The following is a 25183-nucleotide window of genomic DNA, read 5'->3' as shown; positions in this document are numbered from 1 at the left end:
ACTATAAAAGCATTCTGGCTATGTTTGATGCATACTTTTATACCTCAAAGAAATGTGGTTTATGAACTAACATGTTTTCACCAGAGAATTCAAGAACCAGGGGAAAATGTTGAATGCTTTATAAGAGCTCTGCATGCACTGGCTGAAAACTGATTTTGGGACTGCAAAACATGAAAATATCAGACATAGGCTGGTTATTGGGTTAACAGATTAAAAACCTTTTGCAGAAGCTAAAATTTAAGGCAGACTTAACTGTAGGCACTGCTATACAAAATGCAAAGCAGTCTGAACTGTTAAACAACAGAACAAAAGGCAGGAGGCAACCTGAAAAATATTAAACTAGCTTAGAAGCGATAAACAGACACTTGAGTGTTAAAAGTCATGATCATAAAATGCCTGAGGAACAGAGAGAACTCCCAGGCTAAAAGGGACAAACTCCAGCCTACATGAACAAGATGTGGAAAAAGTCATCCCAAGAGACAATGCACGTCCAGTCAGAAGAGCACAGAGAAATAAATGCATGAAATATGGACATCTTGCAGCTGGAGAGGGAGCCTGCCTAGCGAATGAAACTGAATATTCATGGCAAGACTACTAACTTTAAAAGTAACTCAGGAGCTGACATCACAGTCATCTCCGAAGAGATTTGCAAGCACCTTCAACCCTTCCCAGAGCTGAAGTGACCTGACACAGTTCTGACTAGCCCTAAAGTATGAACTGCACCAGCCAGTTCGCCACAGAAACAACTTACAAAGACCTTTGCATTCAGAGTGTATGTGATCAAAGGATCAAAGACCAACAACCTTCTGAGCTGCAATGTGGCAGCCATGATGGGCCTGGTGGGAAAGGTGAAAGAACTCAATGGAGGATTTGATAATACTGGACTTTTGAAAGGAGATCCAGTCCAAATCAACTTGAGACAAACACCCTTATCAAAGAGACCTTGGAAGAAACTAGCTGCAGATTTATGCAAATTCAGAGGACATCGTGGACAGTTTTTCCAGGTACAAAAAAATAATGTACTTGAAAGACATAACATGCAACAGTATTATCAAGAAAATAAAGTGCACTTTTACTCATTTTGGTATTCCAGAATAACTAGTGATAGACAATGGGCCACAATTCACTGCAGCAGAATTTAAGTCATTCTGAATGAAACATGATTTTGATCATATTACTAGCAGCCCACATTACCCACAACTAAACGAAGAGGCAGGGAGAGCTGTACAGACAGCCAAGAAAATCCTACAACAGGAAGATCCATTCCTTGCCCTTCTGAGGTACAGATCAACACCAATAGCAGCTATTGGATAGAGTCCAGCAAAAAACATGATGGGAAGACAACACAGATAATTTTCCAGAGTTGGAACAGTAGTTCTATCTCCAAAGTGGCCAGACATGAAGAGTGTAGCCAATTCAAATAAAAAGGCAAAAAGAGCCTACAAACACTTTTACAGAAGACGTCACTCAGAGGACTGCCAAGTCAAGAATGTGGTGACCAAGTTTGTGTCAAACTGGATGGAGGAAAAAGGACAACTCCAGCTGTCATAAAGAAAAGAATTCAGAGCCCAGATCATATGTAATTGAGACTGACTGTGGAGAGTTCAACAGAAACTATCGACATCTGCAGTTTGTTCCTCAGAAAGAACAATTAACAGAGCAAACTCTATAGATGATGGATGCAGAACAAGAAGATTCAGATTCCAAACACAGCCAGACATTGCAACTAATGAACACCCAGATGATCAAGTTGTCACACCTTCAGGTTGTATAATTAGAAAACCCATATGATTCAGAGACACTTAACAGACTGATAAATACTTAACTTCAAAGACCACGAGATAGTGTATATTTTGTAAACCTTAGGAATGTAGAACTTCAGGGTGGTGAAGGAATGCTAAACTGTATGATACAGTCCAGCCACTAGGTGGCATTGTGTATGAAAGACCTTATTTAAACTAACCTCAGATGTACCTGGCAAAGCTGTGACACTGTCAGGCCAGGCACCAGCTCATGCCAACGTCCCCACGTCTCAACTGGACAGATACACATCTGGAATCTGTCTGGTTCACTTGTGGGTTAATATTGATAAAATAGGTAAGTGTGTAGTACTGTTTGGACTCTATGGAATGCTTTGAGTTGCAGCATACATTAATCTTACTTGTAATATGTGTTCCACATTGTAATGTAATATTTGAGTGGTTGTATTGTGAGCCTCTGACAGTATGAATCACCATACAGGAGAGGGACATTAACTTAGTGTGAAGAGCTGCTCTTCTGCAGAAATTGTTATGCCTGTCCTGAAAGAGAAGGCCAATCAATACCAGACAGGATGGGTGGATCTTACAAATGAAAACTCCCCATATATGGTCTGAGGAATCTTCAACAAAAGACTTAATTTATTCTGCTCTCCTCCCTGCGAAGATGAGCCATTCAAGTGGACTTCTCTAATCAACTGAGTTTGCAGCTCAGAGCACATGGCAGAAGGGGATTAACATCCCCCCCTCCCCGGGAAAAAAAAAAGGAATTATATCTCTATGCTGCTTGGACTCTGTCGGAGTGGAGCAGGAAGATGTTTCACAGTGCAAGCAACAGATCTCCAGCTGCTTAGCCTGAGTTAGCCCTAAATGTCAGAGTTTGCTGATCATAGGAGGCTATATTACCTTTTGAAACCTAAGACTGTAACTCATTCATGTGTCTGTTTGCTTGCTTTAACCTTGTAAATAACCCTCTAATTACCTTTTCCTATTTAATAAATCTTCATACAGTTTGCTATAGCATTGGCTACAGCAGTTGTCTTTGGTGTGAGACCTAAAGTACAATTCACCTGGGTAAGTGACTGATCCTTTGGGATCAGGAGTAACCTGAACATTGCTGTGATTCTTGATGTAAGGAGCCATCTATCAAAGAGATACATTCACCTGGGTGGCAAGACAGACAGGAGCACCCAAGGGATTGTCTGTGGCTCCATGTTAAGGATGTGAAAGTACCTGAGGAATTTCACTTAATGCAGTTGGTTAATGAAATCTAAGTTTAGAATTCACAACCAATTAGGGGTTTGTGGTCTGATTTTTAACAGTTTGTCTGAAGGTGGTACTCACACAAGTGGTCAACATAGGCTACGTCTACACTATGAGGTCGGGGTCTGATTCCCAGTTGGTCTATGCATACTCACACTATCTCTCACCAAGCTAGCACAAGTATAAATACTGGGGTAACCACAGTAACATGGGTAGCAGTGGCATGGCTTAACCATGCTGACTGAGTATAAACTTGTCTGAAAATGGTGGTATGTACTAAGCATGGCCGCCTGTGTCTGGCAGCTATAATGCTATATATCCTCATGAGAGCTTGATGAGAGCTAGTGCTAGTATCTGTACGTGAGATGGGAATCACATCCCTAACTCATAGTACAAACCTAACCAAAGTTTCTTGAAATATGCGAAGTTTGACTATGTTCCTGGTGAATAATCTGTGGATGGTTCTGCTGCTTGCACTTCTGACCCTTCTTCAATTAGTGAGGATGTTCTTTTAAGTTTGTCAGGCTACTTGGGTGCCAGAGTCTCTGATTCCATGACGGAAAGTTGCCCATTGGTTGCTAGTGTAATTGTTATGGACATGGACACTGAAAGTATTTTGATTATTGAAAGCCTGGGGCAGAATTTTGACTTTGACTTGGCAGATCTGACTACTTGGCCACAAGTGATGGATTCTGTTCGCTGTGAATTCAGAACAGGGCTTTTTGCCTAGTAAACGCAAAAGAAGGAAAGTATTAAAACCATGGTTCTTTGTCAAAATCCTAAGGGGGAGTTATGCCAGCAATCGTGGTTGATATACCGTTTGACTCTTGCCTTCTTGTTCTGTTTCACTTATTTGCTTTTCCAGCCAAATTCCTCATCTTCCTTTGCAGACTGTAAATGGGTTGATGACGAACTTCTTCCACTTTAGTGGGTGAGTAGGCCAACATGAACATTCAGAGGAACCCGTGGAGGCAATCGCTCTCAAGATGGAACTTGCAGAATGGTTGGAAAGGGGTCACACAATTGACAGAGGTATGAAACCTGTTATCAGATGCAGAAGGACATGTGGTCCTTCTGCAGCTGATAGCAGGTTACATACCTTTCCGATGCAATCTTTTGCTAAGCTTAGGTGAGAAGTGTTTAGCTTTGAGAGGTTCAGATGAGAAATTAGACAGTCCTTGTAATGGTAATTTTTTGGGTTTACTTGAATTGTTTGCAAGGTATGATAGTGTGTTGTGAGATCATGTGGAAGTTTTAAGGCCAGTATTGCAAAGGTGATAAATTCATTTTGAATTCAGTTTGATAAGTATATCAGTAGGACCACAAGAAAAATACAGCAGACTCTTTTTGCCAAGGTTAGGAAAGCTAAATACTTCTCTATTACCTTTGATTGTATTCTAGACATCTTTGGAATGGAACAAACATCTCAGATATTAAGGTATGTTGAGGTTTCGGAGCAAAGGTTATTGATAGCTTAGTATGTTTCACTGATACCCTCCTCTATTTTGGGATGGATATTACAGAGGTTATTTTAGAGAAGCTGAAAAAAGATAAGTTAGATATAGTTGATTGCCTAGGACCATGCTATGACAACACAGCTAGCATGACTGCAGCATAAAAAGGTATTCAAAATCGGATCCAGCAGGTAAATCAATACACATCTTTCATCCCATGTGCTGCCCACTCACAGAATCTTGCTGGAGGAACTGTTGCAATTCTTGTTCCACAAGTTGTTCTATTTTTTTTTTTTAATTGTTCAAATACTGTATACGTGGTTTTCTATTTCTACTAGTCATTGGGACATGTTGAAAAAGCTTATTTGCATTACATAAAAATGCCAAAGCACAACAAGATGGACAGCCAGGGTAGAGGCAATCCACTATGAAATCAGGTTCTAGGAGTTCTTGATGCTTTTGATGAGATCAAGGTTTCATACAGTCTTATGCTAGAACTTAAGTTAGAAAAGGATAGTTTGCAAACAAACATTTCAGAGTTTTTGTTTGTTTTGGCCAAGATGTGGTATACTAGTTTATCAAAAATGAATGTTGTGAACAAAAAATTGCAGTCAGGATTCTGACTTTCAAAGAGCTCGTGGTTTACTTGGTGGTCTTCAAGACACTTTTTTGGAATTATGGCCTCTGGGTTTGTTGCATGTAAGGAAGCTGCTGCTTCACAGGCTGAAACATTAGGCATATCCAGGCAGTTCAAAGAGAAACAATCTCGAAGGAGGAAAGCAATGATAGGCAAACTTGCAAAGGACAAAAGGTCATCAGATTCTAAAATAGTTTTTGAAAGTGAGGTTTTCAACTCCATCTTAGACACTATATTAACACAATTGGATGATAGGATGTATGAGTATGACAGAGTCAGAGAAAGGTTTGGGTTTTTTTGACAGGCAGGAAACTGAAATATCGAGGCACGGTTTTTTGCAAGTGTTACACTGTTGACTCATATTTAGCTTATGATCCACTCTGACCCCCAGATCCCTTTCCACAATACTCCTTCCTATGCACATTTTGCATGTGTGCAACTGATTGTTCCTTCCTAAGTGGAATACTTTGCATTTGTCCTTATTAAATTTCATTCTGTTTACTTCACACCATTTCTCTACTTTGTCCACATCAGTTTGAATTTTAATCCCATTCTCCAAAGCACTTGCAACCCCACCCAGCTTGGTATCATCCACAAACTTTAAAAGTGTACTCTCTATGCTATTATCTAAATCATTGATGAACACATTGAACAGAACCAGACACAGAACAGATCCCTGCAGGACCCATAGCTTGACTGGGAGCCACTGATAACTACTCCCTGAGAACAGTTTTCCAACCACTTATGTACCCACCTTATGGTAGCTCCATCTAGATTGTATTTCTATCTTTCTCTTCTTTGGCCATCCACTACATACTGATATTTTTTACACTGCTGTTGACGTTGTTGCCTTTTTCTCTCTGGTGCTGATTTAGTTGTATCCTCCTCCACAACCAGATGCTAGCCAGTCCCCACTCAAAATAGTCTTGTAATATGTTCAGCACATTGAATCCATCATGCGAGAGAGCTGCTGATACACACATGGACTGCCCAGTAACTGCAGCCAAAGGGCTGTTTCCTTTGTCTTGTTAGGTGAGAGAGAGAGAGAGAAAGAGAATCCCTGGGGTGTTTTTGCCCCTCACTTTTATAGTCTTGTCACTCTTTGAAATGCACTTTTCTGAGGGTTACCCCTAGATAAAGTTCATTCCAGCTGTGAGTATTGAGGCGGGAGTCTTGTGGTGAAAAAGGTTCCATGCTGTTGTGAGTGAAAATGCAGATCAATCTGTTCCTACCCCTCTTTGGTGCGAAAGATGGCCACTTGACAGGTCATTGCCAGTCAATTTTGATAACACCTGGCTAGAGGCATCAGCTTGTCTTTTGTCTTTCAAAAACAGGTTTACGCCCCTCCCCAGATTTATCTGGTAAACACATTTCAGTCATAATTTCAGCACATGTTCATAATTTTACATATAATATTGCTACATACATTTCATTGTGATATTATTGACCAGTGAGTTATTTTTTTTCAAATGATACCTCACAAGGCATATTTTGTACAAAGATAATTACAATGGTGTGTAGGATGTGAATACAGAGGTGCCTTTGGTCACAGATACCTAATTCCTGGATAGGCTTCATGACTGGGAATAACAAACAGAGATAGGAGCCTTCCTCCTGCCTGGACTTAGGCACCTAAATCTCTTTGAGGGACAACGCTTAGGCCTCTCCTCAGTATTTCTATTGGCTAGATTAGCATGCTGGATTCCATTCTTAGGCACCTTCCTTCCCCTGTGCATTGTATAGGGAGTCTGGGCACCTATCTCAGAGTTGTGAATTCCACGAGGTAGTAGGGCAACTAAAAGTTAGGCACGACAACGCCTAATTCCTTCTGTGGCTGTAGCCCTGGTGCCTATTTAGCATTGTGATCTGCCCTTTAGAAATGCACTTAACAATAATCATTATAAAATAAAGTTGCAATTGAATGAAGATCATTAATCCTTGAGTTCAAACGGCTTCCCTTTTTATAGCAATCCCAGACAGAGATGCTCCTAGATCAGCAAAGGGAGAGGAAAAAGCCTCCTACATAATTCCCACCTGGCTGAGTTAACAGGAGAAGGAGTTTCAAAACTAGCTTTCTGAAACCAAGGCCTTGATTCTACATTCCCTTACACTGATATAACAGCACTGCCTTCAGTGGAGCCACTCCAGGTTTAAACCAGACTGATAGGAGAATCAGGCCTGAAAAGACAGTTACAAACAAATTGTAGTTGAACAGGAATGAATCACCCTTATGTGTACACACTGGCTGAGAGCACAGTTTGTCCTAAGAAAGATATAAGCCTGTCATGAATGAGTAGGTGTTGCTGTCCCTGGGCGGGGGGGTGTAAAAGAGCCAATACTCTGTGAATGCAGAACCAACTGCACTAAATGGACTAAAATAACTGCAATTTCTAAGCATTCTAAGCATTTGGGGTCAAATACTGGCTTCTGTAAATCTTTTGGACTGCGCACTGAACCATGAAGGCCAGAGACAGGAAATAATGGTTCCCAACAAGCCACAGACTAGCGGTAGAGCAGCTCCCTGGTGGCAAGTGGAGTATAGTGGATCTGCTGTCCCCTCCTCTAGTTTGCCTGGCACACGCTAATATTCTACGCACTCTGTCCCAGGGATCTGCACTGTGCAGTGTAGATGGTATTCACCTCCTGGAATCCTGTCCCATTTCCCCAGTGCTGTGGAACTATGCTGGTTCCAGTGTCGTCAGGACATTTTGTGCCTAAAGGGGAAGGGGACAGCAGTTGTCCCTCAGTGGCCAGGAACCCAGTGAGTTAATTCTTGGCGGTCATGGAAAGAATAAATTAATTACAATTCCATTAAAAATGAATTCTGTGTGTTTAAAGAGCAAAGTAATTTAATATTTAAGAGCTCTGCACTGAGGCGCTATTAATGAGGATAGTCACCATTAAACTGAAATGTTTTTTGGGAACTGTGGAAGCTCTGCCTTTCTTGCCTTCAGAATATAAAATACTTGGCAGCGGGTGGGTGGGCAGATATGCATTCGTGTTTTCAATGATCCTCCAAAATAACTCTCTATTCACAGGGATGTAAATGAAGATGGGAGTCTAAAGAAACAGTACTACTCTAGAACATTTTGTTCTGTTGTAATTGTTCATGTGGGTGGTGAGACAAAGGTGTATAAATATTTGGGTGTTAAAGGCTGGATCAGTGAATAGGCCAAATAGATAACAGTCGAACTGCAAGGAGAAAATGCTTATAAACCATGGCTCTATCCTGCAAAAAAGCAGTTATGACTTTACAGGCTACCTAGACTCCAGAAGGCTGTGCAGCATGTCAGCCTTGTCAGGAAAAATGATAATCTGCTGTACAGACTAGAGCTTTCTTCCTCCCCTCACAAATATAAAAAACTACTCAAACTTTACACATCCAGAGTAACAGAATGTTTTAAAGTGTCGTGATAGTTCATGTAAATTAGCACCTCATTTTGCACAGCCTATACAAATTACCCCACTATGTGGCCCTAAGAGGAGAGAGGGATAGATCTTCAGCAGCCTATGAATCATAATCAAAACCAAAACACCCTCAGACCTACAACCCTAAAGTGATGGTGATAACGCCCTGTCCCCATCTCTGGAGATGTGTAAGACCTTCATACCGTGTCTTTATAATAGATGGGTTCCCTCAGCTGCAAGGTACCTGCCTTAATCATAATCTCCTGCACTCACATTCCCTTCTGGTGGCAAGAAGTAGCAGGAGGGTCAAGAGAAACAGCATTTTCAGCAGATTGGTGAGAGGCAACAGGGAGAGGGAAATCTTTCATCGCACCCAAGACTAAGCTTCATAACAGATCTGTCAACCTAATACATCTTGTTTTCAGGCCTGAAACTTCTTCTCTGGATGATAGTTATTTAATAGGACTATCAAATGTAATAATCACATGTAAGGCCCTTCATTTTCAGTTTTTATTTTGTTTAAAAATTCCCAGGAATGTATCAGTTTATTACAAAAGTTAAAAAACGAGTGAAAAATTGGTGAAAAAAATGAACGGCACAGGTTTCTCTGTAAATATCACTCATCTCCTGCTTTTGTTTTTTTAAACTTAAAAAAACCAAAAAACAACAATTTATGTTCTGAAACAGAGTCAGATACAATTTTTCATTTCTGACCCATTTTATCATGAGAAGAAGTTCACTAACTTTTATATGCTTTGAAAGCTGATAACTGTCTCTGCTATCTGTAAAGCTGGCAATGTATACACGGTGGGCATGGAATTGACAAGAGTATGCAAACCAGCAATCAAGGCATTCCAGTATTTCTGACCCAGTTCCCTGCTCCAGAAGGAGAGATGGTGATTCAGTAACCTGGGTGGTCCAGGTTAGCAAGCTGCCTTCTCTCCTTTTCGAGCAGGAAGCTGGATCTGGGAAGTTCCAGCATTTGCAAAATTCAGTTGAAAATCAGTAAAAATTGAATAATGGCTTTTGTAAAACCTGGGAATTTCTCAGTAAAAATTGGTAAAAACTTAACATGACAGGGCCTTAATTACAGGCAGTCACTATCAGTCTAGGCCACGTTTGAATTAGCCACTTTGAGATGGAAAACTAAAAATCCCCTTAACAAATCACCCAACTTCAGTTACTTCTATGTTTCCACCGGATGACAATTACAGCTATTATTAGATTGCAAAGCCAATGAGTTATTGGGGTAGCAAGATGACTACTAAACTCTGGCTGAATGGAAGACAACAACGTACCAGAGGGTCAAACACTTAGTATGTATACACCTCAAGTTGGGGGTGTTTCCCAACTTGAGGAGACATACTCATCCCAGCTCTCTTAAAGCTAGTGAGCTAAAAATAGAACATTGCCATGGCAGCACAAGTGGCAGGAGGGATTAGCTGCCCTGAGTGCGTGCCAGAGATCCTAAGTATGTACTTGCTCTGTTGTGGCTACATTCTACTTTTAGCACGTTAGCTGGATAACAGCTAACATGACTATGTCTCTTCAAGCTCTTCAAGTCCGTGTCCCCCCCCTCCCCACCTCCCCCCCAGCTCACAGTGTAAACATATCCTTAGTTTTCATCATTACAAAGTCATTCCTACCCCACAACAGTATTTATTCAATGCACATTACACTGTACTTTGGATCTTGGTGCATTTAATTATAATGCATCTATTTTAACATCCAACAAGGTTGTTATAGGTTTTTAAAAATTATAATTCTGCTATACGTGGCTTATTTTTTCTTTTTAAAGTCCTGAAAATATTGCTTTTAGTCACCATGACAACACGTCACAAAAAGAGTTAATGCTGCTGCACTGTGTAACATTTCACATATTATTTCCTAGCAACCACATAGGTACACAGAGATAAAAAGATCTTTAACTTATTCTTCACTAAAAATGATTTAGGAAAAATTACACACATATTAAAGAGAAATCCAATAAAATTCTACAGGTTTAACATGTACCACAAGTATTTTGTGTTATTAGAAAACTATAACAAAGAAAACAAAAAAGATTTGATTGGTTGAAGTGAAGTGCAGCAATTAATATATGCAAGGAATAAATGGACTAGATCTGCTGGTACACGCTGACTGCTTTGCACCATTCTGCTGCTGTTGCCATTTTTATTTTATTTTTTTAGCATAGAAGGAAGAGTTCAGACTTTGTGCATGGGGACTGAGAGTTTTGTGTTTCTTCAGCTCTGGCTGAGTAGGTATCAGAAAGGCTTGCCATTGAGAGCACTGGATGTTTAATAAGCCTTAATTTTTCTTATTACGAATAATATTTAAATAGGTGTCAAATTCTGCCCTTATTTACACCTTATGCAACTTACTGACATATAAGGTCAATCCAGAAATTGTCTTTATTTCTGTGGTGAGCTGTCTGGACAAAAGGGCCCAAAACAGCTTCTCACTGCAATTAGGGCACCCAACTAGGGCTCAAGAATGGCTGCTCTTCATCTCCTGTTGTGCTTGGGATCCACGAAATATATCCTTCCTGCAAATTAGGCATGCAAGGTCTATTGCTCAATTATTCACTTGGTCAAACTTCAGCAGGGGTTTGAGTTCTACCTGAGCATAAAATGCAGCTCAGGACCCCTTTTCCCACATGAAGCCGATGAGGCTTGGGTCCAGAGGAGCACCCCATCTTGTTGTATACAATTTGATGGGATTCAAAGTAGCTTGTGGAGAGTGCCTGCTTGTGGGAACCACTTTGAAGAGATGTTGAATCAATGCAAACAGTACACTGACTCACAATTCTTCATGTTGACCCCCACCTCCGCAATATCAGTGAGCTAATACAAATATGTTATTCATAATTTTCTGTGAAGACCATCAATACCGTATTTCTTTAACAGCCATTTTAAAATACAGTCTAACATTCTAATCCACATAAGTACTTCGACCATAGTACATATAGCCTATATCTAGAAATCTGAAGCTTAACATATTAGGCCCCATTCCAGAAGTCACAGAAGTCAGAATGTCTGTATTGACTTCAGTGGACTTTGAATCCTTAGTGCTCAATATATAAAAGCCACAGCAGTACTATACTATAAAGTATCTTACAGAGTTATTGAAGTACCCATTTATGTTATAGTGTAATAACTAATTTTTACTATTTCAGCTTTGTTTAACAAAAGGCCTGATCCAAAGCCCACTTAAGTTAATGAAAGAATCTTATTGACTTCATTGGTCTTCGGCTCAGGCTTTTCCACCATGTTTCTCTAAGCCCTTCTTACAAGTTACCTCCATTGTCTCCCTCTCCATTTCTTTCACGTATTGTTCTTAGCATCTTTTTTCCAGACAGAAAAGTGAACCATATGCTTACCACTTTCACCACCAGCAATACTGTTATATCAAATGCAATGTACAGTAAATCAAAAAGGCATTGTTTAAAGAAAGAGATTTCAATTTTATATTCAGACAATGCAAAACTGAACATGTAGATTCTTTCAGAGTTCAGAATCAATCCCAAACTCCTGTTTGACAATGCTTACCTGTTAATAAACCTTCTACATCCTAATCTATCATTATGTGACTACTGGGCTGCTTCTCCTTTCATCTCCAACTGACAGGCAATACAACCAGTCAGTTTAAGAATAAGACTATCTATTTTTGCATTCGTAATACATACTTTTTTGACTGATGAGAATCAACTAGCATTCCCATAGGGAGAAAGTCTGGCTCTTCCTTTTGCAGGTATGCAAGGTTAAAAGTGCAGAAGAAGCCTTTGGAGCAAAGCACACTACAGAGAGAACATGCAAAGAGACTCTGCACTCTCAGCTTGCTCAATCCATAATCTGAGACCCAATCTGTAAACCCTGCACTCTTCCCCTAGTGGCTCCTAAAGCTGACACTTGAACTTCAAGGAATCAGGAATAAAGGTCTTTGTTTAATAACCTAAAATTATTATAAGGTTATCGGACAGAAAAGCCACCCACCCTTGACTGTACCAAAAACTGAAGCAAGTCTAAAATGCAGTAAATATTGGCTAAAGTAAGATATCCATCCTGGGTTTCAAACATAACCCATGGCAGCTAGTTATCCCCTTTCACTAGCCATCCCTTTACTCTAGGTACAGGACTGTCTCCTACGAGACAGAAGGTTGTGTAGGAGAAGCAGAATGAGAAGAGGATCCCCTCCATCATTTAGATCATTCTGAGGCTATTAGTATCATGGTGACCTTTTCATACTATTCTGGTGACACTATGAAGTAGGAGCACCAGGAGAACAGCATGCCAAATAAATCTGTCCTGGGGATGGCAGAAGCATCTACAAATGCTGCTCCTGAGCCTGGATAATTACTGCTATCTACTTAGGTCAGCAAGTTAACATCTAGAGCTATCCATCGGTTTATGATCACTCAGACCATTTCTGGAAACACAGTATGTCCTTTGAAAAGCTGATACTAATTAAGTCTGTCTGCCAGGATGTTTTGTTTTCTTGCTAAGTGTTTGGCTTGTATTGCCTTGAGTTTCATCCATTCCATAACAGGGCTTCCAACCACAGACTTCCCTATCTAATGTGCTCCTCACAGTAACCATGGCCTTTTTTGGAATTCACTTATACCACATGAAGTCTGGTATAGGAGGGCAAAATCTGTGCAGAGCCTTTCTTCTTGTACTCATTTATAGAAGACAGTTACAAATTTGAAGCATGGGTTTCTGAGAAGACTGTTTTCCCTGGGCTATTTGGTGTCCACTACATGCTTAGAATTGTCCAGGCCAAGTCTGATAATTGAGTAGCTTTAAGAAGATTGCTATCCTAGGTCCCTCAGGATCAGGATTGTAAACACTGCGTGAGTTACCATCATTGTTCAGTTTATTCCAAGAATATTGCCGATATCTTTGCTATACAAGGGCATAGTCAAGAGGACGGTCAGGCCATTAGAACCCATACCTAGTGGTGAAACCATGATTCCATGTTGCATTACATCATGGAAGAAGGAGGGTGTTCTTGAGTGACTTAGATTTCACCTTCAAGGAGGCTTCCCCCTGAACCTGCCTTCTCTATGCTATTAGAACTGTAGCTGCATACAGTGAGTGGAGTAGCAACCATCAGAACAGCAGTATTGTGAAAAGAAAATAAACTTTTTTTTAAGAGCTCCATCAGTCTCTTGTGTTCAAATTATCTCAGGCAAGATGTTGCTTTATAGAGTTGAATATTTCTCTTGGTGCAAGGCAGTGCTCCTGTTAAAATATCTTAGAAGCAAAAAATACCATACTTATTTGAAAGGATCATGAAGGAAGAGGAGGCCTGAAGACCTGCGCCTCCCCATGGGCTTGTAAACTTAGCACCTCTCTCAGTGCTCAGGTTTCTTAAGGCTCTTTATTGCCTTATCCTCTTCGGATTCACAAGTGTGGCAGCCACGTTCGTTCCTTCTAATTTATGAACAGGAAAGGCTGACCGTCAAGCACTGAGGGCCTTGGTGAGAATCAACTTCCTCAGCAGAGTTAACATAGTCACTGGTCTGAAAAAACAAGAGAGCGTGTTCCCTGCATTTCTTTCCCTTTCTAGGCCATGCTTCAAATTATGTGTTTTCATAAAAGTAATCATCTTCTAGGTTTTTAACAAAGACTGAAGACTCCATCAGGAGCTGCTTCTGCTGTGATTGTCCTTAAGGAAGCAAAGAAAAACCTGGAGTAAAGTTCACAACAAAGAAAAATGGCTCTCCTCCCTGACAAATGGAAAAGAAAGGAGGATCAAGGCATCAGTAGAAAACTAATGCACAAAGGCTGCAGAATCTTTTAAAGCTCGATCCTTAGGTCAGCAATATTAGGTTTAAAATGAACTGAATTTAAAATCTACAAAATTAATAGATTTAACAACTTGATACTTTAAAAATACTGTATTTCTAATATAAAATTTTAAGTGAATACATTGCTATAACATATCCACTTTGTAAATGTATTTTTTATTTCTTTACAATTAAATCCTAATTAGCAAACATAGATAAACAGTTCTTTTACAAGTATGGTCTGTCCCTCGGTGTCTGTTCCTTGTCATGGCAGGACAGCTTGCATGTCCTAGTGATCCCCAGAGTCTGTGTCGGCGGGGGCTTCTTGCACCTGGTAGGTTTAACCATGCCAAATTGGTCTTTGGGGAGAGCCAGACAAAAATAGACACCCTGGTCATCCATATAAGGTCATCCTTGGTAAGGGCTGACACACCACAATCATCAGTACGTATGCCCCTACCATGACCTACACTGACGATGTCAAAGAGGCCTTCTATGAGCAACTTGACATAGAAATAAAGAATGTCCCTCACAATGACAAACTGATAATCATGGTTGACTTCATTGCCAGAGTTGGTTGCGATGCAATCCCATGGAATAGAGTGCTGGGGCATCACAGCCTTGGTAAAGCCAACTCTAATGGACTCCTGCTCCTGTCCAAATGCACTGAACATAATTTATCGATTACTAACACCATGTTCCAGCAGCGAAATAAGTATAAGACTACTTGGATGCACCTCCATCCCAAGAAATGGCACCTGTTGGATTACATCACTGTAAGACAGAGAGACCTCAAAGATGTTAAGATCCCTTGTGTCAAGAGAGGAGCGGACTGCTGGTCTGATCATAGACTGGTCAGAAGCCAGATGTCTATCCATATCCAGCCGATAAAAGTGGCGGTGCAGACAGAAGCCTTCAAAGAAATTAAACATTATTAAACTTAAGGATCCATGCATCCAGGAAGAACTTCAACAGAAATTAGCTGCCAAACGCTCAAGCTTCACTTTTACAGACACAAGCCGTGAAAATTCTGTGACACCACATACTCCGCAAGCACAGAGATTCTTGGCTTTATCGAAAGGAAATATCAAGACTGATTCAATGAAAATGATACAGAGATAGGTCAAGTTTTGGACAAGATGCACATGTTTCACAGTGCAGATATTGTTGACAAGTCATCTTGTCATATTCAGGAAACTCATACAACTCTTCCAGTGTATTTGGAAACAGGGCTCAGTGCCCCAGGATTTCAAAGATGTGTTAATTGTCCACCTGTATAAAAAGAAGGGCAACAGAGCCAGTTGCGACAATCACCACGGAATTTCTCTCTTATCTGTTGCTGGGAAGATATTGGCAAGAGTAATACTCAGCAGAATGGTTGAGCAACTCATAGACAATGTATTCCCAGAATCACAGTGTGGATTTAGAGCTGGCCAAGGAATCATAGACATGATATTCACAGTCACACAGATACAGGAGAAGTGCCTGGAGCAAAATCAAGATCTATACACGGTCTTTATAAACCTGACAAAGGCCTTTGATACAGTTGACCATGATGGTCTGTGGAAAATCATTCATAAACTTGGCTGCCCAGAGAAGTTTGTATCTCTCATCAGATCCTTCCATGAATGGTGGAAGGGTGCAGGAATGCGGGAATTGTCAGACCTTGTTCCAGTTTCAAATGACACAAAACAAGGTTGTGTATTAGCACCAACACTCTTTTCTATCATCTTCTCCATGATGCTCCTGGATGCTTTTCATGATATGGCCTATGGCATCTACATCTAGTCTCATACAGACAGAGGGCTGTTCAATCTGAGAGGCCCACACTAAGGTGGTGGAACTAGTGATTAGGTACTTGTTTGCAAATGATTGCGCACTGGTAGCTCACTTACTAGAGGACATCCAACTTATCACCAACCAGCTTGCACAGGCAGCCAGGAGCTTTGGACTTACCATCAGATTGAAAAATACAGAGGTCATGTATGCGCCATCCCCAACCAAGGATTATGTCAAGCCTGTTTTTGCTATCAAAGGCACCCAACTTAGTAGAATTGATCGACTGCTCTATTTCGGAAACCTACTCTCCAATACTGCCAGCGTTGACACTGAGATCATTCAGCGCATTGCTAAGGCAAGCTCCTCCTTTGGGAGACTTCATCATTTGTGGAATGAGAGAGAAGTCAGACTGCTAACAAAGAGCAAGGTGTACCAGGCAGTGGTGCTATCCACACTGATGTACGGATGCGAATCATGGACGCTTTATTGCAGACAGCTCAAGCAACTTGAGCAGTTCCACCAGTGCTCCTTGAGATCCATCTGTAACATTCAATAGCATGACAGAATCTCCAACATAAAGGTCCTTGAAAGATGCCAAATCTCAAGTACGGAAGGCATGGTGCTGAGAGCCCAGTTTCAGTGGGCTGGATATTTCAGGAGGATGGAGGACACCAGAATTCTTAAAGATGTGTTTTACAGTAAATTGAAAAATGGACAAAGATCACAGGGAAGGCCACATTTGAGATACAAGGCCACCTTGAAACAAAACTTTAAGGCCTGCAATATCAATACCAACAGCTGGGAGGACTTGGCCCTCAACAGGGCAAGTTGGAGGCAGCACTGTCACTTAGCCATCAAACACCTCGAAATCAAACAAGCAAATATAAGGGTGGAAAAGAGATAAAGGAAAAAGGTCATCCCAGTAATTCCATCAACTGCAGGTGAACATGCAGCATCTGTGGCCACATCTGCAGATCAAGGATTGGCCTTATTTTGCGCAATCGTACACACAAATAATCTTAGTCACAAAGAGTTGCTGATATAACTCATTTGTTGTCACTGACAGGAAGCTCCATCACAAGCATGGCAATAATCTCTTGGACATCTAATGGACATGAATTTCTGAGAAAAATAATATTTTTAAACTTCTATTTTTGTTACCTTCTTCAGCTTACTTAAGGAATTGTTTTTAATGAATGTTAGAACAAGAGCTTTTTCACTGAGCAGTTTTTTGTATTATCTTTTATACAGAATTTTTTTAACAATATTTCCATCTCTTAGTAGAGGTGTCCTCTTTCTGATGAGGTGTAAAACAGAAGTCTTGACCACTTGTGGTAACTGAAGATTGCATAGCACTTTGCCTACGAATTGAGTTATTAACTCAAGGCCAACTTTCCTCCAGATCTGATATTCTTTACATCTATGATATTCTTTATTAAAGTGTTGTGGAATGTTGGTGTTGTACTTCTGTGTTTCACCCAGAAGTGGCTGCATTTGAGTGATGGATGAAGTGAACCCTTCTCCATCCTATGTACAGGATGGTAGTGTCATTATTTCATATTTGTAAAATGCTTAGATATCCTCAAATGAAATTTGCAAAGTATTATTATCAATATGAATATAGGTCAAACAGAGGCTTCACTTGAGCAGTGGGAATTTTAGTAACACTAATCTTTAAGGGAAAGAATGCATGCTTACTTAAGCCATATCTACACTACAAACTTTGGTCGAAGCAATTTACATCAGCGTAAAGCCCCCACAGTTAGTATATCGCTCATACCCCTGACAGCTTGGCTCCTTGCACAGGTGCTGTGTGTACTCACCAGGAGAGCTTGTGTCAGTACACAGTGTGGCGCACCAAGGGCGGGTATCCCAGTGTGCAACTCACCATCATCCAGTGCATTGTCTTCTGGGAAATGTTGGCAATGCATGGTGAGGCAGAAATGAGTCACGCAGGGTGATTAGAAGCAAGGGATCAAGTTTGCATCATGCAACTTTCTCCATCCCCTAATGCCATCCAAATCCCATAATTTTCACATCTTTTTAAAAAATCACAGAAACCCATGCAGCACTTTTCGCTTCTGCCATCTCTGACAAAGCATGGAGCCTGTACACCTCTGCACACTCTACAAGCATTGCAATTATAGGACAAACAATCCTTCAATACTTGCACAGCTGTGGGAAGATTCACAGTAGCGGGAGACATGAGAATTTTGTGGAGGACAGACTGCTGTGTGACATAGTGAAAACCAAATCAAGGTTGTTGGTGGTATTCACAGAGCAACTACAGATGGTGGCGCGCTGCTTCTGGACTTGAGAAATTAGTATTGACTGATGGGATTGCATCATAATACAGGTTTGGGATGATGAGCAGTGGCTGCAGAACTTTTGGATATGAAAGGCCACATTCCTGAATCTGTGTGCAAAGCTAACCCCCACTCTGCAGCACAGGGACACCACAATGAGAGCTGCACTGAGAGTTGAGAAGCAAATAGTGATTGCACTGTGGAAGCTTGCAATGCTGGATTGCTAAAAGTCAGTAGGAAATCACTTTGGAGTTGGAAATCCACAGTGGGGGCAAGTGTGCAGGCCATTATCTTCTGCAGTGCAGGACTGTGGCACTTGGTAACATGCAAGATATACTGGATGGATTTACCGCAGTTTTGGGACCTCACTGCTGCAGGGTAATAGATGACAGTCCCTGTTTTGCCACCAGCCACCTTGACATAGAGTACATCATCAGTAAGGGCTACCTTCTCTATCGGTATGCAAGTATTAGTGGATTACCAGGGAAATCTCATCTATGTCAATATTGGCTGGTTAGGGAAGGTGTATGACACTTGTATCTTTAAGAATACAAGACTGTTCAGAAATCTGAAAGTAGGGACATTCTTTCCAATGCTGAATGCCAAGAGTGATCCTAGGGGACCCAGTCTATCTCTAGCTACCCTGGCTTACAAAGCCATACACCAGCCATCTCGACCACCACCAAGGAAAGATACAGCTAATGTCTCAGCAGGTGCAAAATGACAGCTGAAGGAGCTTTTAGTAGACTCGAGACTCTCTAGATTGGAGCTCAAAGAGAATATCCCAAAGGTTACAGCTGCCTGTTGTGTCCTGCATAATATCTGTGAGGCCAAAGGGGAAAAGTTGCTGCTGGGGTGCAGGTGGAATGGCTGTCTGCTGAGTTTGAATAACCAAACCCAAGGACTATTAGAATAGCTCAACAGGGAGCTATATAGCAGAGGGAGGCCTTGAAAGAGCACTTTAACAGTCAGCCATAGTAATATGATGTGGTGGACTGTGTTCTACCTAGCGCTGAAGTTTTGGGTGCTGTTAGGAATTGTGTGGTGCTTAGTATACATTTATGAACATAACACCATCTGTTAATGCACCTATTAATTTTGCAGTGCTTGCTGTACATTTATAATAATTATTAAACTGTGTTTGTTGTTGATTCTATGAGTTGTCAATAACAAGCAGTGGGCGTTTTCATTAGTGCTAGACATTATGCAGCATATGTTGTAAAGAAATAAAGAGGAATTGTTTTTCAAAACATAGATTTTCATTGTGTATCAAAACCAGGGCCAAAACTACAATTAAAAAGCAAATAGAATTAAAATTTCTGTAACAAATTAACAGAACAGACTAACAAGGGGAAAGAACAGTCACGTCCATTTCAGTTAATTTTGGCTACACATTAAGCGACAATGTCTCTCACAGGCCAGGGTGTGTGAAACTGTGGTTGTCCTCAATGTCCCTGGGGATGGAGTTGTAGGGTTAGGGATGTGGCCCCCGGTGCCACATGGAATGTTGGGGGGCAATGGAGTTCTCCACTGACTACAAAAGGAGACAAGCCTATGATCGCTGAACCTATAAGACTCTGCAGCCATCTTTGTTTGCTGCCGGAGAAGCCCCATTATGTCCTGATGCATTTCTCTCTCTGACTCCTCAGCCTTTCTCCTGTCCGGAGTGTCTGCTCTTTCCTTTTCCATACTGTCTGAAATATTCACCCTCCAGGCCTTCTGTTCACACTCCAATGCAACACCTGCTTCTTTTTCCTCTTTATCTGGCTCAGGTGTTCAGTGGGTGAGGAGGGGGAGACCCTCAAGGCCACAATGGCAGCAGCTACAGATAAAACACACAGAGCTATCCTTGTGTGTATAGTCACAACAGAAAGTGAAAGTTTCAGAACTCCCTTCCCTAGCTCCCCTAAAGTTTAAGACAAGACATGCTCATTGACACTTCTGCTTTTGGACAACCTGTGCACACCTCCACTCACAGCTCCAGCCACAGGGAGAGTGGTCCAGCAGAATCATGGGGGTAGAGTGGAATGAGCAGGGAATCGTTGGGTTGCATGAAACAATAAAATTTCAGCCCCTGTTTCCATGGGTATCAGTACAGGGCAACATCCCTGAGCATTGGCACTATTTTCCACAGGCAGTGATGATTTTAGCTGCTACCTCACTCCAGAGGGTAACAAAGGCACAGAGAGCACCGCTGCTGCTAGCATCCTGAAGTCACATGGGCCTACATGCACCTGTTTACTGCAATGGTATCAGCCGAAGTAATCGCAGATTGGTGTGGGAAAGTGTCCTACCGCAGAGAAAGAAATAAGGCTGCCCTCTCTAGAAACCTTCGGGAGATGACAGCAGTGTATCTCCATGAAAGTTTCATTGGACCTCTCAGGAAGATTCCAGGGAGATCTCGGTGTACATAAACAAACTGCTTCACATGCCTCCTCCCCCCAACTGTATAGGGGAATGAAAATCAGATAACAACATGACTTCTGTTTGTTGTACCACTACTTCTTCTAGTTTGAGTAAATTAATGAAAATTTGTTACCAATGTCCTGCTACAGTGGGGACGTGCGCCATCTGTACATTTAAACGTTGTAATGGGAAATGCATTCACACATTCCCTGAAATGTCTCCCCCTGCACTGGGCTCGCCTGTGGTTGGTTGGTGAGACTGACTAGACTGTGGTGGAGTCTCAAACAGATTCTGGCTTGCAGCATAGCTGGACCCCCTGGTCTCATGTCCCTACTGTCCAAAAGCATGTCCTTCTCATCATTCATGGCAGGGGTCTGTTACTCGGTTCCTCAGAAACCTCCATGGTGCTCTGCGGGGTGCTGGTGAGGGTCTCTGCCAGGTATAGCATGCTGCTCTTCGTAAAGTGGCAGTTCTGTGGCTCGGCACCAGACTGGTTGTTGGCAACGCTGGCTTTCTAGTATGCCTGCCACAGTTCCTTCCCTTTCACACGGCACTGCTGCTGATCCCTGTTGTGCCCCTTCACCTGCATCATCCATGCAATCTGCTCGTAGATGTCCATGTTTCTAGGAATGCTTCATAGCTGTGCCAGCACAGCTGCTTCTTCCCACAGGCCCAAGATGTCCAGTACTTTCCATCTACTCCAGGCCCGAGGACGTCTGGAGCACACAGCCTGCATGATCTGTTGGGCAGTTGCACACAGCGAGAGAGAGCTGCCAGGTATGCTCACCAAGCTTGGCAATCAGGAACAAGCATTTCAAAAATATGTGGAGGCTTTAAAAGGGGGGGTGGCTTTCAGTCTCTGCGATCCCGGACAATGAAGTTCAAAATTGTGATCAGAATGGTCACTGTCAAGCACTGTGGGACAGTTGCTGGAGGACTGTTAGGGTTGACATAGGTCACATGGTGTCTACACTTGCACTGCATCAACCATAGTAGGCTGCCCATGACTCAACGCCATTCAGAGAGGTGGGGTTATTGCACTGCTGTAAAGGAGTGCTTACATTGGCAGGAGACAAATTTGAATGTACAGCACAAGGCAACTTAAGGCAACCTAACTTTGTAGCATACACCAGGACTTAGTGAAGTATTCTCAGTACAGCTATGGCCTACCTAAGTGAGATTAGACTAAGACTCAGGAGCTCTGGATTCTAGTCCCAACTGTGCTACAGACTCATTGTGTGACAAGGGGTAAGTCAGTTAAACTTCCTATCCCAGTTAACTGATCTGTAAAATGTTTACCCACAATTGTTAAGCATTTGAAATCTACAGAGAAAAGAGCAGAATATAAGTGTGAGCTAACATTATTGTTCATATGACCAAGGTAAGCAGGAACTGACCCTGAATGTTGGGTAACAGACTTGAATGCTTGAGGCTGATGAAGACTAGAATATTTTGTTAAAAAGTAAAGGGGGAAATGTATTTTTGTAAACACTTGTCTCACTCACAAAGAGCTACAGATTATTTGGACTTGAAATCATGTTTATGCAAGACATTTTAAACAATAACAACCAGTCTTTGTTACCTTTTGTCTGAATTACTTTGGGCTGAAAACCTACTGTGGGTAAACTCATTTAATGCCAGTTGTATATTTTACACTGATCAACTTGAAAGTGTTTTATAAACAAACAGATATGCAAACGATCCACCACTGAAGTGCAGCCACCTCAAACAAGCAATACAGTAACCAGGAGCTGCACTACACAACGGTTTAGGACAGAAACTGAAGACAAATAAAACAGCAATGGAAATATAGGTAGAATTTACATAGTATGTAGTTGCCCAAACTTGGATTTGATGAAGCTATGGGGGTTACCATGACTACTAATGCTATATATGAATGAATATATATTCTTTCCCTAAAGATAATAACTCAGACCACAATGGAGACGTTGCATTCCTGATAATATACCCAACCAAGAATTCTAATAGTTAAAACCATGGGCAGCTAAATATAAACAGATCCTTGCCAAAATTCTGAATATTTTTCTTTAATTTGTTTTATCTGTATCTACCACAACAGCTACAATACCATGCTTTTAATTTTTCTCTGTAACCAGGTCAGGACTGAACAGTGTTTTATATTTGTAATAATTCTGTAATATCCAACCTTACTTTGGTCACAGAATGTAAAATATATGCAAGTGTGGACATTATTCCTCTGACTTACTTTTATAGAGCATAGTGACAAAAGTTAAAGGGAAATCTGAATTTGGCCCAAAATTGAAATGCTATAAAAACAAGATTTTATAAAATCAAAAACAAAAAAAAATTCCCACTTTTTAAAAATGTCAATGAAAACAGTTGTTTTTAAGTAAATGAAAATTCATCTGCAGTATCTGAATCTAAAACATTGCAGAAACAAGAACCTAAAAGTCAAACTGACTTCACTGACGTTCATTGTTCAGGCTGTGAGAAATGTAAAAAACAAACAGAGCATAAGTTATGAAAATTAAATTACATTTTTAAAATATGTTCACTTTTAATAGCTAAAAGTGTTATTGGTGACACAGTAAAGGACTGTATTTGTTTATAACATAAGATTTTTAAAGGGACGTCAATTTGAAACCAAGTTGGTTGGTTTTTTTTAAAGTTTTTTAAAAGCAGTATTGACAATTGTACCTGCCCCTAAGATTTGTAGGTTTTACAATCCATTTTCTTATCCTCTAAAATGATTTTCTCCCATGTTGCTGTGTGAAAGACCCATACAAACAATGGTGGAACTGACTAACTGGCTATTGCCCCAGTCCTGTTCCCAATGAAGTCAATAACGAACTCCCATTCATTTTAATGGTGCAGGATCTGTCTCCCTGAGATGGAAAAAATGAAACTAAGTATACACAGATTGCTGTGAAATGCACACAGCAAACAAGCAAACAAAAAATACTATGGAAAATTATATTTTTCCCCTGTAATCTCTTTCACTTATATGAATCTTACGTGTTTCATGTGAAAAGATTTCCGACACAAGTGTCATTTTTAAGTTGTTGGTGTACTTTTAATTTCTAAGTTATCTTGTACTGTCACATCCTTACAGCATGAGAAGGGAACTAAACTTAAATTGTATCACAATTACAACTGTCCAGTCTCCAATTCCCACTTGCAACCTTTTGAGTATGATGATACTATGAACAAGCAATTCCTACAGACCTTCCATGGCTATGAACACAAAATGCCAGGCCACTTTAATATTAGCTAATCAAAGGCTATTCCTAAAAACCAGCAAACAAAATACAAAAATAAAAAACCAGCAAACAAAATACAAAAATAAAAAAACAGCAACCACGTTATATAATAAGCCTCATAATTACTGCATCTGACTTTTGACACTTCACATGCACATTGCTGCAATTCCCATATTAGCATGTGATGGTTGGAATCAAGCCACCGTTTTTCTGAGTGAATGAATCCTACAGACTAAGAACATAAGAATGGTCATACTGGGTCAGACCAATGGTCCGTCTAGCCCAGTATCCTGTCTTCCAACAGTGGCCAATGCCAGGTGCTTCAGAGGGAATGAACAAAACAGGTAATCATCAAGTGATCGATCCTTTCAGCCATTCCCCACCTCCTCAGCCATAGCAATTCCTGCCTATTCTGGCTAATAGCCATTGATAGACCTATCTTCCATGAACTTATCTAGTTCTTTTTTGAACCCCGTTAGTCTTAGCCTTCACAACGTCCTCTGGCAAGAAGTTCCACAGATTGACTGTGCATTGTGTGAAGAAATATTTCTTTGTTCGTTTTAAACCTGCAGCCTATTAATTTCATTTGGTGACCCCTAGTTTTTGTTATGAGGAGTAAATACTTTTTTTACTTTCTCCACACCAGTAACCAGGAGCTGCACTATAGACCTTTATCATATCCCCCCTTAGCTGTCTCTTTTCCAAGCTGAAAAGTCCCAGTCTTATTAATATCTCCTCATGTGGAAGCTTTTCAATATCCCTAATCATTTTAGTTGCTCTTTTCTGTACCTTTTCCAATTCCAATATATCTTTTTTTTGAGATGGGGCAACCAAATCTGCATGCAGTATTCAAGATGTGGGCATACCATGGATTTATAAAGCGGCAATCTGATATTTTCTGTCTTATTATCTATCCCTTTCCTAATGATTCCCGACATTCTGTTAAATTTTTTGACTGCTGCTGCACATTGAGTGGATATTTTCAGAGAACTATCCACAGTGACTCCAAGATCTCTTTCTTCAGTGGTAACAGCTAACTTAGATCCCATCATTGTATATGTATAGTTGGGATTATGCTTCCAATGTGCATTAATTTGCATTTATTAACATTGAATTTCATCTGCCAGTTTGTTGCCCAGTCAC

This window comes from Emydura macquarii, unplaced genomic scaffold (assembly GCF_026122565.2).
Source record: "Emydura macquarii macquarii isolate MOO-44397 ecotype Brisbane River unplaced genomic scaffold, CSIRO-AGI_Emac_v2 contig_2897, whole genome shotgun sequence".
NCBI lineage: Eukaryota > Metazoa > Chordata > Testudines > Chelidae > Emydura > Emydura macquarii.
Note: the sequence above shows the minus strand (reverse complement) of the source record.